Source organism: Bos taurus, chromosome 9 (assembly GCF_002263795.3).
Source record: "Bos taurus isolate L1 Dominette 01449 registration number 42190680 breed Hereford chromosome 9, ARS-UCD2.0, whole genome shotgun sequence".
NCBI lineage: Eukaryota > Metazoa > Chordata > Mammalia > Artiodactyla > Bovidae > Bos > Bos taurus.
Genome location: NC_037336.1, coordinates 21726954 through 21747635, shown reverse-complemented (window position 1 = coordinate 21747635; position 20682 = coordinate 21726954). Strand labels below are relative to the sequence as shown.

At 41.3% G+C, this 20682-nt stretch overlaps 1 long non-coding RNA gene across 5 annotated transcripts in view; it reads right to left on the bottom strand.

Annotated features, from left to right (window-relative positions):
• LOC107132757 (uncharacterized) overlaps positions 1-20682 on the bottom strand; it is a 254276-nt gene that overhangs the window by 19394 nt on the left and 214200 nt on the right. The window lies entirely within an intron of this gene.

The window sequence follows — 20682 nt, the reverse complement described above, 5'->3', positions numbered from 1 at the left end:
AGAAGTAAATGATGTCAGCTTTACACATAGAAATTTACACTGCAGTGGCAACAGGACTTGTAATAATCACAGTACACCAATTCATAAACTAATCTTCTTTTTGAGCTTGAGCACGTAAGTGTGAACAGAATTCTGAAAACAAAGATTTGGTGGGTTGATTAGGGATGAAAGTTTCATGGGGGAATGAAGTCTCTGAAGGAAGTACAAAGCCCAGATGGACAGACGGGAAGAGCCAGAGGCCCTCCCAAGGACCAGCAACCAGAAGGCCACAGATTCTGTTTGGGGAGTTGCAATGTAGAGTGGACAGGAAGGCAATGCAGAATCCCTGGCTGGACGTTAGTGGAGGGGATGGCAATTATCAGCAATATCATCAGAGCTTTGATGTTTAGCAATTTACAAAGTGCTTTCTTTGCTTCATTTCACTCAGTTCTCATTGTAGAATCGATAAGACAACAAACAGTACTGTTCCTTTATTTTATCAACTGAAGATGGGGGATTTAAATGGTGAGGTTTATACTCTTCTCTTTTCACTATGGAACTGGTTTTGCTGAGGTAGGATTAAGATTAGTGGTTTGGGTGTATATTCTATTTAGGGGAAAAGAGGGTCATGAATGATAAAAGACTATAATGATTTCATTTAAAATTGATTCATTTTGCTGTAGAACAGAAACTAACACAATATTGTAAAGCAACTGTACTCTGATACAAATTAATTTAAAAAATAGAATATGGGACGGAGGGGACATATGTATACTTCTAGCTGATTCATGTTCTTTTATGGCAGAAACCAACACAACATTGTAAAGCAATTATCCTCCAACTAAAAATAAATTTAAAAAGATAAGAATCATCAATCGATATTTTATCCAAATAAAATTTTATTAATTATAGCCCTTTAAAAAATATGGCAAAAAAAATGAAAGCCATGTCAGGTTGGGCTTGAGGATTTGTATCATGTTGACTTCCAGAATTTGTGGTTGTGTGTGCTCAGTGGAGCCAGCTCTTTGTGACCCCAGGGACTGTAGCCCACCAGTCTCCTCTGTCCATGGGATTTCCCAGGCCAGAATATTGGAGTGAGTTGCCATTTCCTTCTCCAGGAAATCTTCCTGATCCAGGGGATTTAACCCAAGAAACCTGCATCTCTTGCATTGTCAGGCAGATTCTTTACCACTGAACCATCAGGGAAGCCCTGACTTTCAGAGCCTTGGGGAATATGTCATTTTCCCTTCAGCACTATTTGGATACATAGAAGTCAGAGGCCAGAGTTTCTAAATTAAGAAGGCTTTAACAGTTACTCCCATCCTGACCCAGTGCTTTAAGTTATTTACAAAACTACTATGGAGGAAATAAAACAAATCTTCCCATGGAGATTTCCTTCTGAATTAACCTGCATGACTTGCTGCTGCTGCTAAGTCGCTTCAGTCATGTCCGACTCTGTGCGACCCCATAGACGTCAGCCCACCAGGCTCTCCCGTCCCTGGGATTCGGATACAGTTAAAAAAGCCGCTGGTTATGTTTAACTTCAGTAGACTTCACCAGAATGACTAAATGGCCCACCTATGATTTTTATATGATTTCCTGATTAGCTCAATTCTCTCATCTGAACTACATGGTAGTTTTCATACAGATTCTGAAAGCATTTTTCAGATAGTAGTCTTTTCAAGAAGATAGTGGTTAAAAATCAAATTTTAGAAGACTGAAGATACACTTTATGTGGTAACTTCATGGTTCTGCTAGCTTTGAATCTCTGTACTTTTTCTGTGGCGTCTTAATGTATGGATATCAATATTTTTTTATAATTCTGAATTTCTTAATTTAGTATAAAATACTGTTGTGCATAACATATGTGTGCATGTGTGTGTGTCTATGTACATAAGAATCATGCTTGTTTCTTTTCTTTTCTTTTTTTTTAAAATTTTATTTTATTTTTAAACTTTACAGTATTGTATTAGTTTTGCCAAATATCGAAATGAATCCGCCACAGGTATACCCGCGTTCCCCATCCTGAACCCTCCTCCCTCCTCCCTCCCCTACCCTCCCTCTGGGTCGTCCCAGTGCACCAGCCCCAAGCATCCAGTACCGTGCATCGAACCTGGACTGGCGACTCGTTTCATACATGATATTATACATGTTTCAATGCTATTCTCCCAAATCTCCCCACCCTCTCCCTCTCCCACAGAGTCCATAAGACTGATCTATACATCAGTGTCTCTTTTGCTGTCTCGTAACAATAACCCTGTTTCTTTTATTTAAAAAAAAATTTTTTTTTTTTGGTTGTGCCATGCAGCATGCAGCTCCTGGAGTTGGTGATGGACAGGGAAGCCTGGCGTGCTGCAGTCCGTGGGGTTGCAAAGAGTCGGACACAACAGAGCTACTGAACTGAACTGAACTGATGCAGCATGCAGGATCTTCATTCCCTGACCAGGGATTGAACGTGTGCCCCTTGCACGGGAAGCATGGTTTCCTAATTATTGGACCTCCCCAATACGTGCTTCCAGAGAAGGCACTGGCAACCCACTCCAGTACTCTTGCCTGGAAAATCCCATGGATGGAGGAGCCTGGAAGGCTGCAGTCCATGGGGTCGTTAAGAGTCGGACACAACTGAGTGACTTCACTTTCCCTTTTCCCTTTCATGCATTGGAGAAGGAAATGGCAACCCACTCCAGTGTTCTTGCCTGGAGAATCCCAGGGAGGGGGAGCCTGGTGGGCTGCCATCTATGGGGTCACACAGAGTCGGACACGACTGAAGCGATTTAGCAGCAGCAACAGCAGCATACGTGCTCCTTTTTAAATTCAACGAACAATTATTAAAGAATCGCTAGGAACAAGTCTATACGCATGGACACAAAGTTCTTAACCTAACACAGGATGTGATGAATATATTAGACTAGCCAAAAAAATTGGGTTTTTCCATAAGCTGGTATGCTGCAGTCCATGGGGTCTCAAACAGTCAGATACAACTGGCTGACTGACTTCCATAGATGTAATGGAAAAACCCAAATGAACTTTTTGGCCAACCCAATAGTAAGCATATATTAACAGTAAGCATGAGAGATTGAGAGCTATGGAAAATTTAAGAGATAAGGAAACCCCTGTGGGTGAAAGGAAATGCTTTACACATTCAAGCAGCACCTAGAAGAATGGGTAGGTTCTGCCAGGTAGAGATGGCGAGAGAGCAGTGAAGACTAAGGCCCAGAAGGGAGAAAGGGATGAATGTATTCAGAAAACCAGGAATAGTAACAACTTACAGATTCTCTGGGGGCAGGTTGGGTGGCGAAAGGAAACATGATTGTTGTTGTTTAGTCACTAAGTCATGTGTGACTCTTTTGCAACCCCATGGACTGTAGCCCACCAGGTTCCTCTGTGCATAGGATTTCCCAGATAAGAATACTAGATTGGGTTGCCATTTCCTTCTCCAGGGCATCTTCCTGACCCAAGAATTGAACCTGCACCTCCTGCTTGTCAGGCGGAGTCTTTACTACTAAGTCACCTGAGAAACCCTGGAAACATGATTAGATCACATTAAAAAAAAAGTGAACTTAATTCGGCAGGTGATATGGAGCCACTGAAATATATGGAATAGTGGAGCTGACAAAAATCACAGTTGCTTTGATATACAGAAAGGACTGGAGAAGGGAAATCAACTGCTATGGGATTGACTAAGAGAGAACTAAGAAGCCAAGTTAGCAACAACAAGACCTGATGGAGGATAAAGGCAGTTAAGAGAGAAGAGGGACTGGATGCGAGAGATTATTTTTAATGACAGCGATGGATACCTGTGGCTCATGGTCAGCTAAGGTTACCCCTGCCTCAAGCATGTTTAGTCAGGCATTTCTATCTTTTATCAGTGCAATGTGGTTTCTTCCTCAAGCGTGCTTTCCTAATCTGGCTGCCATCCAGTATGAGATCAAAGCTGTCAAACTCTTTAAAAAGTACCTAGCACATGCTAAGAATTTTATGCATACATTAAAAAAATTGTTGTTGTTCAGCTGCTCAGTCCAGCTCTTTGCGACTGCATGGACTGCAGCACACCAGGTGTCTTGTCTTTCACTATCTCCTGGAGTTTGCTCAGAGTCATGTCCATTGAGTCAATGATGCCATCCAACCATCTCATCCTTTATTGCCCCCTTCTCCTGCCCTCAATCTTTCCCAGCATCAGGGTCTTTTCCAGTGAGTTGGCTCTTCCCATCAGGTGGCCAAAGTATTGGAGCTTCAGCTTCAGCATCAGTCCTTCCAATAAATATTAAGGGTTGATTTCCTTTAGGATTGACTTGTTTGATCTCCTTGCAGTCCAAGGGACTCTAGAGAGTCTTCTCCAACACTGTAGTTTAAAAGTATCAATTCTTTGGTGCTCAGCCTTCCTTATGGTCCAGCTCTCACATCCATACATAACTACTGGAAAAACCATAGCTTTGACTGTATGGACGATTATGGGCAAAGTGATGTCTCTACTTTCTAACATGCTGTCTAGGTTTGTCATAGCTTATATAAATTTAATAAGTAAAACTGCCTTATCTTGTTGCCTATGACATTAAACTGTGGATTTTTCATCCTTTAAAACATTATTTTATTGAAAATAAAAAAGCTGTAGAGGTAAGACAGCTTCAATATTTTCCTCTGCTCACTGGGATAATTTTGTGAGCATCTGCTTCCCTTTCAACTTTTGAAGTTCTTCTGAAGATGGACAAAGGGACAATAGTAACCAGCAATCCATCCCTTAATTATGATTATTATAAATAGAGAAGATGAATTTGTATAGAAAGTAAAGCCCTGAGGCCAGGGCAGAAAATTCTGATGAACATCATGAAATTAGAGAAAGGTCCAGAAATCAATTTCAAGCCTCAACCTCCCCCTCCTCTGAAAGTCTAGTGTCTCTAAACCCATCTCAAGACCCAGCACACCCTTTCCCTTATCCTCATGGGCCATTCAGACCAGTTTGTGGTCCAGCATGGAGCCAACAGTCACCCAGTATGGATTCCAGCTCAGCTTGGCGACCTGCTCCCAACTTGATGTTTATTTTCAAGGCTTTATTCTAGGAACCTTTTAGTAACCCCCTTCCCTTTCCTTTGGCCCAATCCCTGTCTTCTTCTTGTCTGTTCTCTTGAGTCCCTGACTTTGAATGTGAGTCTGAGTGCCTGACACAGCACCTGATGGGTAGCCTGCCTGGATGGCCAGCATCACCCAGCCTGCTTTTCCTGAAAGTCTTCTTTTGTCTCCTGCTTCCGATGGCCTGTTATCAGCCTCTCATTCTGCCTCTCCCGATGCTTGGACCATGACTAGAAGTGCCATATTCTCTAGGTCACCTCTAGGCACACATGGTCATTCTGCCTTTCTTAGGGTGAATTTTCTCAAATCTGAGCCTCTCAAAGGACACCTCTGATCCTGTTGGCTTTGCCTGATGATTCTTTTCTAAAGAAATTATTGGTTTTCTTTAGTGCAGTTCAAGGTTCAGAGAAAAAATGAAGGAAAGTGAAGAGATTTTCCATAGGCCTCCTCTCGCCACACAGGCATAGTCTCCCCACTTATCTATAACCCACACCAAAGGGGTACGGGTGTTGCAGCTGATTAACCTGCACAGACACATCACGAGCCTGAGTTCACGCTTGGTGTTGTACACTCTGTGGGTTTGGAGTTTACTTTTTTTTTTTTAAATTAACTTTTATGGGAGTAAGTTGCTTTGCAATATTGTGTTAGTTTCTGTTGTACAACAAAGTGATTCCACTATGCATATACATGTATCCCCTCTTCCTTGAATTTCCTTCCCATTTAGGTCACCACAAAGCATTGAGTAGAGGTCCCTGAGCTATGTAGTAGGTTCTCATTAGTTATCTATTTCATACACAGTATCGGTAGCATATATATGTCAATCCCAATCTCCCACTTCATCCCAGCCCATCTCTCGTTGGTGTCCATACATTTGTTCTCTACGTCTGTGTCCCTATTTCTGTTTTGAGAATACGATCATCTCTACCACTGTTCTAGGTTCCACAAAGATGGGTTGATATGTGCCTGATGATTCCCGAGTTGAAATAGAGAAAAGAAAGTTTCAAGAAGTCAGGCACAAGCGAGGAACTACGGCGGTGATGCAGTGCTATGTGAGAGAGAAGGGAACTAAGCCATCTTTGCCAATTTTGTCCTTTGTTCATTTTTCTTAACATTGGAAGCTCAGCCTTCAACCAGTCCTCTAGATACGAGTGAATTCCTAGTAATTTTTGGTGTGTTTATTTTGCTTTATTAAAATAGAACAGGGGTGTATTTTCAGTCATATAGTTTGTAGCACAGTGTTCATTCTTAAGGGCTTCCCTGGTGGCTCAGACAGTAAAGAATCTGCCTGCAATGCAGGAGACCTGGGTTCGATCCCTGGGTCGGAAAGATTAAATTCAATATATTTTATGAACTTAGAACTGAAAAAAGGGATTGTTTCATTAAAATGGTAGGGAGGGAGTAGGGAGTAGTGGAGGGTACCATTCATGGGGATGTGATGTGGTTATGAGTCTATGCATACCTGACTCCTCCATTCTCCTCCATCAGACAGGTATACAGGAGACTCTCCATCACTGATACTCACTATGTAAATGGTTTGCCCTATGTGTAAAGGTAATGGGGCCTCCCAGGCGGCTCAGTGGTAAAGAATCTACCTGCAGTGCAGCAGACCCAGAGGCAAGGGTAAGATCCTTGGGTTGGGAAGATCCCCTGGAGGAGGAAATGGCAACCCACTCCAGGATTCTTGCTTGGAGAATCCCATGGAGGGAGGAGCCTGGTGTCCTACAGTCCATGGGGTTGCAAAGAGTCGGACACAACTTGCGACTGAACAACATAGAAGTCATGACTGTGAGTGATATGTGTGTGTGTGTGTGTGGACCAGTGTTATTTTTGAGGAAAAGTATTTTAACTACTTGGAGCAGACTGATCAAATACTACTTGCCATCTCCCTTTGCAAAGGAGGAAGAAACCGTTTATTTATGACACTGAATCAGATCATCTCTCAGATACTCTTCTAGTTAGATATTTTGATTTTCTCCAGAAACTGTCTAGGTGAAGGTGTGTACATCTTTTCTTGTTTTTCTCTTTGAGGAATAATGTTGAAACCCAGCCATGTTTCTATTGTGGGAATCAAGAAGGACTTTTATGTAGTTGAAAAATAACTTGTTTCAAGGAAGCTAGATATCACTGAAATTCAAAGCTGCAAGTCTGAAAACACATGCAATAGTTTGCTGCTGCTGCTGCTAAGTCGCTTCAGTTGTGTCTGACTCTGTGCGACCCCATAGACGGCAGCCCACCAGGCTCCCCTGTCCCTGGGATTCTCCAGGCAAGAACACTGGAGTGGGTTGCCACTTCCCTCTCCAGTGCATGAAAGTGAAAACTGAAAGTGAAGTCGCTCAGTCGTGCCCGACTCTTAGCGACCCCATGGACTGCAGCCTACCAGGCTTCTCCGTCCATGGAATTATTTATTCAGGACAGTATCTAAGAGGGAAAAAATCCTTGATCTTCAATAGGCAAAGTTATCAATATTAACAGTAGCAATGATTGTTATAACAAATACAGTAATTTTCCCCCTGGGTTATGATTTTAACAGATCTGAAAATGTTTAGAATTCTAATTAGAGATATTAATATTAACATCACATTAACCACTATGTGAAGGGCAGTGTATTACACTTAATTGTTACTCAATATTCCAAAATTTGTTATTCAGTACATGTTTATTGCGGCTTCCCATGGTGCTAGTGGTAAAAAACCCACCTGCCAATGCAGGAGATGTGGGTTCAATCCCTGGGTTGGGAACGTCCCCTAGAGGAGGGCATGGCAACCCACTCCAGGATTCTTGCCTGGAGAATCTCCATGGACAGAGAACTCTGGTGGGCTACAGTCCATAGGGTTGCAAAGAGTTGGACACGACTGAAGCAACTGAGCACACACTCACGTTTATTGAGTATCTGCTGTGTGTCAGGTGTGATTTTAGTTTTGGAGATGTATGTGTGTGTTAGTCACTCAGTTGTGCCTGACTCTTTGTGGTCTCATGGACTGTAGCCCACCAAGCTCCTCTGTCCATGGAATTTTCCAAGCAGGAATACTGGAATGGGTTGCCATTCCCTTCTCTAGGGGATCTTCCAAACCTAGGGATCAAATCTGAGTCTCCTGTGTTACAGACAGATTCTTTACTGTGTGAGTCACCAGGGAAGCCCAGATGGGAAGGACAAGTTCTCTTCTCTTTTGAATTTCCCTGCAATGACAGTAATCATATAGGCACTTGTGGTTGTTAATCACTATGGAATAACCATTGCAACAGAAATAAACAAATGGGACCTAATTAAACTTAAAAGCTTTTGCACAGCAAAGGGAATGGTAAATAAAAGACAATTTACAGAACTGGAGAAAATATTCGGAAATAATCTGACTGACAGGGGATTAATTTCCATATACATACAGCTAATACACCTCAGTGAGAGAAGGCAATGGCACCCCACTCCAGTACTCTTGCCTGGAAAATCCCATGGATGGAGGAGCCTGGTAGGCTGCAGTCCATAGGGTCGCTGGGAGTCGGACATGACTGAGCGACTTCACTTTGACTTTTCACTTTCATGCATTGGAGAAGGAAATGGCAACCCACTCCAGTGTTCTTGCCTCGAGAATCCCAGGGACGAGGGAGCCTGGTGGGCTGCCATCTATGGGGTCACACAGAGTTGGACATGACTGAAGTGACTTAGCAGCAGCAGCAGCAGCAGCAGCAGCATACACCTCAATATTAAAAAACCCCAAACAACCCAATCAAAAAAATGGGCAGAAGATCTAAACAGACATTTCTCCAAAGAAAACATACACACACGGACAAAAGCACATGAAAAGATGCTCCACATTGCTAATTACTAGAAAAATGCAAATCAAAACTATAAAGAGGCACTACCTCATACTGCTCAGAACAACCAACATCAAAAAGGCTACAAGTAATAAATGTTAACGGGTGTGGAGAAAACACAGTCCTCCTATATCGTTGGTAGGAATGTAAATTGGTACAGCCACTATGGAGAATAGTATGAAAGTTTCTTAAAAAATAAAAATTGAGCTACCAGATGATCTTGCAATCCTACTCCTGGGCATATATCCAGAGAAAAACAGAATTCAAAAAGGTACGTACACCCCAGTGTTCATAGCAGCACTATTTATAATAGCCTAGATATAGAAGCAACCTGAGTGACTATCAACAGATGAATGGTGGTGGTATACATAGATGGTGGTATACATAGATGTGGTATACATGTACAGTGGAATATTAGCCATAAAAAACAATGACTAGACCTGGAGATTATCATACTGAGGAAGTAAGCCAGGCAGAGAAAAACAATTATCAGCTGGTATCACTTATGTATGGAATCTTTAAAAAATGATACAAATGAAATTATTTATGAAACAGAAATAAGCTCACAGATGTAGAAAACAAACCTATGGTTACCAAAGGGTAAATGTGGAGGGGATAAATTAAAAGTTTAGGATTAAAAGATATACACCACTATATATAAAGTAGATAACCAAGAAGGACCTAGTATATAGCACAGGGAATTATACTCAATATCTTATAATAAATAACCTATAGTGCAAGATAATGTAAAAAATAATATATTTATATATTATTTTATGTATATGTACATATATATATGTGTGTGTGTGTGTGTGTGTGTATGAATCACTTTGCTATACACCTGAAACTAACATACTGTAAAATTTCAATAAAAAATTTTAAAACATTAAAAAGTTTAAAAACTGAAAAAAGTCAAAAAGGAGTAATGTTACAAGAGCTTAATTTATTCATTGAGTAAACAAATGATTATTAACTTTGTATTTTATATTGGAATATGAACTGAACTGAACTGAATAGCCAGCTAGCAATGTTGTGATAGTTTCAGGAACACAGAAGAGTGACTCAGCCATATATACACTCATATCCATTTTCCCCCTGACTGCCCTCCCATCCAGGCTGCCGCATAACATTGAGCAGAGTTCCCTGTGCTTTGCACGTATGCATGCTCAGTCACTTCAGTTGTGACCAACTCTTTGCGACCCTATGGACTGTATGTAGTCCGCCAGGCTCCTCTGTTTATAGGATTCTCCAGCCAAGACTACTGGAGTGGGTTGCCATGCCCTCCTCCAGGGAATCTTCCCAACCCTGGGATCAAACCCTGTCTCCTGTGTCTCTTGCAGTGGCAGGCAGATTCTTTACTGCCGAGCCAACGGGGAAGCCCTGTCTGTGCTAAGTAAATGATTGTTAATGGGTAAGCAGTATGATGAGGACACAGCATGTACAGAATGAACACAGTCCCTGCCCTCAGGAAGCCGACTGCCCGTTCTTAGAGAGCGAGAGGTGAATGGACTCAGCATATGTGGTTGTATGTGTTGCATGAGGAAGCACCTGGGGTGGGGGAACACGAGGGTCCCCTAACCATGCCTTTAAGACTCTGCAAAGGTTTCCCAGGAAAAAAAAAAAAAAGGTTCAAGCTGGGAGCCCACTCCTCCCCGTCAAATATATAGGGATTTGTCAGAGTTTGGGATAAAGAACACCTTGTGTAAAGGAAGGCCTGGAAACAAGATCACTGAAAGAAATGCAACACGACTAGCACAGAGAATGTTCGAGAAGTATGCTAGGAGTGACCGGCGAGGCAGGAGTAGCTGGGCCACTAGGGCTTTGCAGGCCATTCTGAGGCACTGGACTGGATCCTACAGTGTAATTGGAAACAATTGCTTTTTAAACATGGATGAGACGTGATCAGAAACAGGTCTGTGTAAGGAATATACTTACATTCCCATTCTATCTCTGAAAGCTTTGTAACCCCAAAGTATGGTTTTTATGTATGTTTTAATTTGGCATGGGACTTGGGCTCAGATGTTTCAACTTATCTGAAGTCAAATGTCAATTCAAAATTACTGTTTACAGAGTAAGCTGCCTTTTTAGTTGGGATGTTTTCCCTTGCTGCCGTGCCCTAGGAAGCACCATAATCTCAGGTCTCTATTTAGACGTTCTGTAGCGGATGCCCTCCTCGTTTAGGATGTGAACACAGAGATTCAAGTGATCCCACAAAAGGCAAATGCGCAGAATGTTTGTTCCTGTCACAAAATGTATTCCAGAGATGTGCAACTGCTGTCCAAAAATGTTTCTTACTTTCTTCTGTTGACATCTGCATGAGATCCTCACAGAAATACCGTGAACTAAAGTGTTGTCTGCCATATGACTAAACAAAAGAGGTTGCAGCCCTGGAGCAGTCACATTATAGCCACCCGGATGCTAAGCCCTGAAGGAGCTCAGGTTGGAGGCAGGATGCCCTCCATCTAGCAGTCAGCCACTGCAGCCACCCTAGATGGTGCCCCTGAGGAGACGCAGGGTGAGAATGCACAGCATTCTGGATAGCTGAGGTGCATATCAAAGGAAAAATTTCAGTGAGCCCAAATTCTTGGATCTTCCCATACATGTGTGTGTGTTGGTTGATCAGTCATGTCTGACTCTTTTGGGACCCCATGGACTGTAGCCCACCAGGCTCCTCTGTCCATGGGTTTTTCCAGGCAAGAATACTGGAGTGAGGTGCCATTTCCTTCTCCAGGGAATCTTCCTGGCCCAGGGATGGAACCTGGGTCTCCTGCATTGCAGGCAGATTCTTAACCACCTGAGCCATCAGGGAAGCCATACATGGGAAACGTCCCCCACATGGAAAAGTGATAAATTCCTTAACTTGAGATATCTACTTGTCTTTTTATTAACATTAATCTTTTGATATTCTAACTACCTGGTCTTTTGTTGCAAAAACTTCTGTATATCCTGGCTCCCACTTGCCTCTTCAGAGAAGTCTCCCAGAATTATCTAAGAGGCTGTGTCCAAGTCTTAAGTTCTCAGATTTGTCCATTGAATAAAATATAACTCTCAGCTTTTAGGTTGTGCTTTTTTTTTTTTTTTTCAGTTGATAATACTAACATGTCTATAACACTGCTGGTCCCCATTTTAACAGAGAAGGTGGACCTTAGACTAGCTCTGTCTATAGGCAGCCCCTGAGGAAGAAAGGGAGCTTGGGGAGACTGCTGGAAAGGGAATCCTGAACCGGCCAAACCGGAGAGTTACAAAATGAGGAACTCAGATCTTTAAAGTGATATTCATCACAAGGGGGTCAGAGTCCCTTGTCTGTTCTGCTAGTGTCCTAAGGATTCAGTTCTCTAGGTTTCTTGGTGAAAGTGATTTATGGCAGTGCCTCTGTGGGGACAGAGAGTTTCTGGTTTTCCTGAAATACAAGATGAATTTCTAGGCTCATCTACTACAATAAAGTCTTGTCTTGAGTGTGTTTGGTGGATCCCTGGACTTCCCGTGTGTGATTCTGGTGTGGAATGATGTTTTATCTTCAGTGGTGTTCTATATCTGCCTTCATAAGAAATCTTTTCATGGCAGGAAAAGGTATTATGTGTAAACCAAAACTGTACTAATGTTCCCTCCCCTGTTCCTTTTTCCCTTTTCACAATGAGCTAAAGAATGCTTCTCCTGGATGCAGTGCAGGGAGCCTGGGAGCTGACCCCAGGATCTGAATTGGAGATGTTTTAAACTAGCAATAGTCAGAATGATGCTTTTAAAGAGCAAACATAAGTTTCTCAAGGATTATACTGCTGACATACAGCAAGAATGGAAATTTTTAAAAACTGAAGCTTGAATACAGAACAAATGACAGCAAGAGACACATAAAGACAAAGCTGCAGTGATCTCTACCTACATCTCCAAGGCTGAGAATATACTTACTTGTGCATTGGTAAAGGTTTAGTTTCCAGAACATACTCTTTTTATTTTAAATTCTGTCTTTTCAGAAACATTAGATTTTAAAATTAAGTGATAATTGATTCCCACCCCCCCTCCCCGAGTGACTAGTCTGAGCCCCGCACAGCCATTAGAATAGTCCTTAACTGACACTTGTCTTTAATCTAGTGAATTCCTCTGAGGAGCTCACAGTTTAGAAAGATTACAAGTAATACATACATGGAAAATAAATACTAGGCCATACTTGCACTGTACAAATTTATGAACTACCTGCCAAATATCAGGAGCATTTGCAAAGGAAATTAATGTTTAAATGGCAACTATAGATTCTCTCCACTAATAGTATGAAGATGTTATTTGTTTTTTCTTTTTTAAAATTATGATTTAATTGGAGGTTAATTGCTTTACAATATTGTGTTGGCCTCTGCCATACATCAACATGAATCAGCCACAGGTATACACATGTCCCCTCTCTCCTGAACCCCCTTCCCATCTCTTACCCCATCCCACCCCTCCAGGTTGTCACGGCACACTGGGTTGAGCTCTCTGTTGACACAGCAAATTCCCACTGGCTATCTATTTCATGGGCTTCCCTCTGGCTCAGCTGGTAAAGAATCCTCCTGCAATGTGGGAAACCTGGGTTCAATCCCTAGGTTGGGAAGATCCCCTGCAGAAGGGAAAGGCTGCCCACTCCAGTATTCTGGCCTGGATATGGTATAGTGTATATGCTTCCACGCTACTCTCCCAATTCGTCCCGCCTCCTCCTTTCCTCTCTGTGTCCGCGAGTCTGTTCTCTGTGTCTATGTCTCCCTTTCTGCCCTGTAGATAGGTTCATCAGTACCATCGTTCTAGATTCCATACACATGCGTTAATATACAAAATTTGTCTTTCTCTTTTTGGCTTACTTCACTCTGTATAATAGGCTCTAGGTTCATCCACCTCATTAGGACTGACTCGGATGTGTTCTTTTTATAGTTGAGTAGTATCTCATTGTGTATATGTACCGCAATTTCTGTATCCATTCATCTATGCTTCCCTGGTGGCTCAGAGGTTAAAGCGTCTGCCCACAATGCGGGAGACCCGGGTTCGATCCCTGGGTCGGGAAGATCCCCTGGAGAAGGAAATGGTAACCCACTCCAGTATTCTTGCCTGGAGAATCCCATGGACAGAGGAGCCTGGCAGGCTACAGTCCACGGGGTCGGAAAGAGTCGGACACGACTGAGCAACCTCACTTCACTTCACTTCATTCATCTATTTATGGATATCTAGGTTGTTTCCATGTCCTAGCTATTGTAAAAAGTGCTGCCACGAACATTGGGGGTACTTGTGTCTGTTTCAATTATGGTTTTCTCAGGGTATATACCCAGTAGTGGGATTGTTGGGTCATATGGTAGTGAGTATGCTATTTCTACGTACACAGAATGCCCTCTGATTTTGGCAAAGATGCATAGATTATATGAGTTTACACAATAATTAAATACATATTTCAATCTATATATATCTTATGGATGGCTGTAAATCTATCTTTGTGGATTCTAATCAATGATGCACTGGTAAATGTAAAACAACTTGATCTCCAAGAAAGGAAGAAAGAGAGAGAAAGAGGGAGAGGGAGAAGAAGAAGAAGATGGTAAGAAGAAAAAGAAGGAGAAGAAGGAGGAGGAGGCAGAGGAGATGAGGAAGAGGAAGGCAGAGAGGGAGAAGGAGGGGAAGAAGGAGGAGGGGGAGGGAGGCAGGGAAGGAAGGAAGGAATAAAGGGAGGAAGGAGGAAGGAAAGGAGGAAAGAGAATGGAAGGGAACCAAAGAGACGAGAAAGTTCCATCTTGCAATTGTTTGCCAGCTCCCATGGTATAAATGCTCCCAGTATCGATGGTCTGTTTCAAACTAGGTTTCAGTGAGACATCACTGCATGCAGACCTGGGAGACAGATGTACACCACTGGCTCTTGCAAAAGTACAGTCTAGCTCCTGAATACCACTGGCTGTAGTAATTTCTCATGCTTCCAAATCGGGCTGGGTAGTTCAGTGTGACAGGCCTGGGTTTTGTATAAGTAAATATATTTGAAATAATTTTAGATAATCTCTCTTTCTATCCCTCTCTCTCATGGAAAAATAGAAAAAGATAAAAGATTATGCTTATTTTACAGACTGGCTTGCGATTAAGTGAGATAATACACATTTCACAAATGAGAACTAAGGCTTAGAGACATTTTTACAGATGACTGAGGGATCTCCATCTGTAGATGGTGAATCTGGGCCTGGAATCCAGGTTTGTCCCATTCCAGAGTCCACGACATTAAGTACTTTGCCAAATTGGGAAGCAAATCTAGACAGGTAATTCTAATTCTAGGATGAAGGTACATAAAATGAATATAGGGGACAAGGAATTTGAATGTTGTCTTGGAGGGTAATATACAGAAAACCAATAACTAAATCCTTGAAAATGACCAAAAAGTGAAATGCCCAAACATCATTTTCTTTCCTTTTATGATTTTTTCTTTCAATTTTGAAGTACATTTATGATTAACTGGAATATAATGAGTGCAGAGTCTGTATATTGAGAAGTCTGAGACCATGTCAAATTAGTTAGGTGAGTCTGTAGTCAACTTTCAAAACTTGATGTTATTTTGACCGAAGAATGGATAAAGAAGAATGGAATACTGCTCCGCCATAAAAGAGAATGAAATAGCAACATGGATAGATCTAAAGATTATCATACTAAGTGAAAAATCAGAAAGAGAAAAACAAATACCATATAATATCGCTTACATGTTGAATCTAAAACATGATACAAATGAACTCATTTGCAGAACAGAAATAGACTCATAGAGGTAGAAAACAAACAGGGTCACCAAAGGGGAAAGGGGTGAGGGAGGGATAAGTTAGGGGTTTGGGATTAGCACAGACAAGCTACTATGTATAAAATAGATAGTCAACAAGGTCCTGTTGTATAGAACAGGGAAATATATTAAATATCCTCTAATAAACCATAATGGAAAAGTATCTGAAAAACAGTATATATATATATACATATATATGTATATGCATAAATGTATACATATATATGTGTGTATAAGAATATATATGTATTCTCATATGTGTGTATATATACAATATATATAACTGAATCACTTTGCTGTACACCAGAAACTAAAATAACATTGTCTTAATAAATAAACTATATTTCAATTAAAAAAAAAAAACCTTGATAATACTTAATCAGAAAACACACAAGGATAAGGCTTCAATACTGGAAATCTATGACTTCTTCAAAATATCCCTTGAACTGTGTTTGTATAAAGTTAATAAAACAGGTTGAAACAAATTGTCAAAGAACCATGCATTCCTTTCATCAGCTTGATATGTATTGAGCATTGATTCCTAATTGTGTTGACAAGTTATTTGCCACTGCATCGAGAACTTTGGAGGAGAACTTTGGAGTGCCCACTGATTTTTGTGGAAACTTTTTTGTCCCCCCAGTTAGGAAGCTTTTGATTCACAGAAGTCTGCAGAAGGAGAAAAATACACTTCTTTGGATAAAACAATATCCTGGCCTTTGGTCATTTCTTGGATAGTAAAGAAGAGAAGCTATTCAATTTTTTATGAGATTGTTCTGGAAATGAAAGACTGCTTATTTACATAAAGAAAGTCTATTCTATTTAAAGATTACTACTTAGTATTCAAACCATTAAACATATTGCCAAATAATCTTATATAAAGTAATTAGAATGCCTATGAATACATTTAAAATGTAGAGAAAGTTTTATTTTCTCTTTGAAAGATAATAAAAAGAATAAAACTGCTTTGTAATTTATGGACAGTGCCTTTGTGCTTTTGTTTTTAATATTTTTATTGAAGTATAGTTGATTTGGCCACCTGATGAGAAGAACTGACTCATTTGAAAAGACTCTGATGCTGGGAAAGATTGAAGGCAGGATGAAAAGGGGACGACGGAGGATGAGATGGTTTGATGACATCACTGACTCAATGGACATGAATTTGAGTAAACTCCAGGATTTGGTGATGGACAGGGAGGCCTGGCGTGCTGTAGTCCATGGGGTTCCAAAGAGTCGGACACAACTGAGCGACTGAACTGAACTGAACTGATAGTTGATTTACAATGTTTCAGGTATATAGCCAAATGATTTAATTGTAGCTCGCCTCCTATTACAAGCACATCAAAATCACCACTATCTGCAGAACAACCATCGAAGAAAAAGACTGGAACCTACTGAATAGATCTTCTACAATAAAGACATAAAGAAGGAACCACAATGAGACAGGTGGGAGGGGTGAACTCAGGATAAAATCCAGCCCCATATCCCTGACTGTTGACCCACAAACTGAAAAATGATTATGCTGTAGAGGTTCTCCCATAAGAATGAGAATTCTGAGCCCCGTGTCAGGCTCCCCAGCCTGGGAGGTCCATGATGAAGGGAACAAGCCCCCAGAGAGTTTGGCTTTGAAGGCCAGGAGGAGCCTCATGGGACTGGGGAAGACAGTGACTTCACTCTTAAAGGGCTGCACAAACTTTCACACAAAAGCAGTAACTTGATAGGAGCCTCCTGGTCTTGGAAAGCCTCCCAGGGAGGCAGGGAGTGGCTGCAGCTCACCTTAGGGTCATAGACACAAGTGTCAGACATACTGGGGAACACGCAACCTCATGAACACTCCTGGTGGCTACCATGTTGATTATTAGCGCTAATACCTGGCCCCATCCAAGAGTCTGCAGGTACCATTGCTGGGATACCTCAGGCCAACAACTGACTGGGTGGGCACACAGCCTTACCCATTAGCAGACAGGCTGCTGAAATGCTGAAGAGCCCACATGCACCTCTCAACATACCCTTTCACATGGTCCAGCCCACCAGAGGGCCAAGACCCAGTGCCACCCACCAGTGGACAGGCTTCTCCTGCCAGGAAGCCTGTACAAGCCTTTAGACCAGCCTCCCCCATCAGGGGGCAGACACCATAAGCAAGAAAACTAAGTCCTGCTACTCAGGCTTGACCCTAGCCTGGGACCAGCTGGGCCCTGGCCCAGCCCACCAGCAGGTGAACACAACCCTCGGGACCACCAGACCTCACACTCAACTGTGTCAGGATCCCCCCACCCCCACCGTAAGATCCGAAATGAGCTCTGGGAGTCCTGGGCCCTTCAGCCAGGCTCAGAACCCAACTGCCTTCCAGCAGTCTGGCACTAACCCCAGGATCTGGCCCCACCTGCCAGTGGGCGTGCAGTGGCCCCAGAGTCTTTGGGATCCTCACTCCGTCCACCAGTAAACCTGTAATAGCCCCAGGACCCCTTAGGATCCCACAGCCAGTCACCTCGTGACCAGGCCCCCACTAAATAACAGCCAGCAGCCCTCGCACAAGGTAGGGCCTGGCAACCAACCAGACTAAGGGCCAAACAAGCCTCCCAGACTGGCCACATAAGTCAGCCCGTCACTACGGAGGGACTCATGCAGCCCTCTTTGAGGGAAAGCCCTGAAGCATATGAGTTGGGTGACAAGAGGGGAATGCCCTGCTAGGACGTATAGAACACCTCCTACAGAAGCCACTTCTCTGAGTTTGAGACACATAATTAACCTCCCACAGACATAAAAATACAGGTGCTTTGGTTTTTAAAGAAATCTTCTAAGGTTCTGAAACCACTTGTTAGTTTGTGACAATCTTTATTAGGCTCTTCTTTCCTTTTCTCTGCATAGCATGGACGATGAAAAGGAATTTGCATTTTGCAATGAGTGCACAGAGCAAATAATGCCTTTCTAGTTGGCTAAGTATAACAACTTTGGGTTGGAAGAATCATTGAAAGAAGCAAAGCACTACTGGTTACTAGAAAGACTTGAATTGTATAAAATCTATCCTTTGAGTCAGTGGTTTTAAAGCTTTCTTTCATATGTTGTGGACCTATTTTGAGTTTAGATGGATGATATCTTCACGTAGGTTCACAAGTTTTCATATAATTTTATAGGATATGCTAACTCTGAAATCCATCTATGGCTCTTCTAGGGCCCAATCAGAATATGTTTACATGACATCATTTTGTAGTTAATTGATATCTATTATTTTAATATCTAATATCTATGTATATTTAATTTCTAATTTATACCAAAATAATTCAACCAGACTTCATATTAGTACTTCAAATAAGTTTTTCTCTTTCTTTCACTCTAGGTTCTTGAAAGACTCATTAAGAATGTTTAAAAATGTTTTCTACAGAATGAAACTGTTTATAGAAACATGATTTCTTTATTGTTATTATCCCATAATTCATATTGACTGATTCTAGGATTATTTGAAGTTTAATTTTAACTTTGAGCCATGTAAAAGTTTATAAGAGTTTCTAATTCAAGGGAAAGAAATAACTCTTTTATTTTGATGTGTTTGGTTATCATATTTCATGATCTTTCTGGTCAGCTTTCCACTGGATCCTAGAAGAATGATGTGAGACTGACATTTGACAGAGTGTGGAATAGAAGGGAGGCAAGGAAACCTTTAGAGTGGTATCCAGGCATTAAGGTTTAAAAAGCTGAACAATTAAAGGATTTTCTCCAAATGGATGTCTTAATCATAAAAGCCAATAGCTGCAAGCTCTAGGGCTTAAAACAAGCAAACAAAATCTCTTTGATTATACTTGGCAGCCAGATTAGCTTTCATAAAACAGCGTTACAATTGCAGCTCCTTTTGATTTACTTGTATTCGTGTAATTTCCAGTGACCAGAACAAGCGTGCCTTTGATACGTGTTACCCAAGGGCTACTATGCGCACTGTCCGAGGGTCTTGGCTGTCCTGTGAATTTGCCATGTGTTCTCCCACCTAGTGTATGGGCTTCTCCATTCAATCATCTGTAGGGACACCTGTAACTAATATAACACTGTTAATCAACTATACTTCAGTTACAAAAAAAGAAAATAAAAAGATCTGAACAGACACTTTATAAACAAAGACATACAAATGACCACCAAGTACATCAAAAAGTGCATAACTACATAAGTCCACAGGGAAATGCAAATTTAAACCACATTAAGAGACCATTGCAAATCCATTAGAATGGCTAAAAGTAAAAAAAAAAAAAAAAAAACTACAGCAAGTAGAAATTTCAAACAATGCTGGTGGGCCAGTAAAATGGTGCAATGACTTTATATAACATTTTGGCAGATTCTCATAAAGTTAAACAAATATCTGTCATATGACCCAACCATCCCAAGAGAAATTAAATATGTTTATCCTACAAGAATACCCATAGCAGATTTATTCATAATAGCCAAAAAAATCTGAGAACAACTCAACTCAATGGACTACTATTGAACATTAAAAGGAAGGAGATTATTTTACCCTTGTTATATGCAATGTCATGGACAAATTTTAAAAACATATTAGTGAGTGAAAGAAGACATACCTACTGAATTACTCCGTATATCGTGTGTGCATGTGCACTTAGTCACGTCTGACTCTTTGCGACCCCATGAACTGTGACCCCCAGACTCCTCTGTCTATGGAATTTCCAGGCAAGATTCCTGGAGAGGGTTGCTATTTCCTTCTCCAGTGGATCTTCCCAACCCAGGGATTGAACCTGCATCTCTTGGCAGGTGGATTCTTTACCCTCTGAGCCACTGGGGAAACCCTACTCCATTTATAAAGAACTCTGAAACAAGCAAATGGATCTATGATGAAAGAGAACAGATTAGTGTTTGCGACTGGTAGGGGTGACTAGGAAGTGGCATGAGGGAACTTTTTTGGGGTGATGGAAATGTTCTATGTCTTAATTGTGGGTATGATAATATAGATGTATATATTTTTCAGAACTCATTGAACTTTATACTTAGAATGGGTGCATTTTACTATACGTAAATCATACCTCAATAAAGATGTGAAAAACAGAAAAAAGTCTGTAGGGATAAGTTAA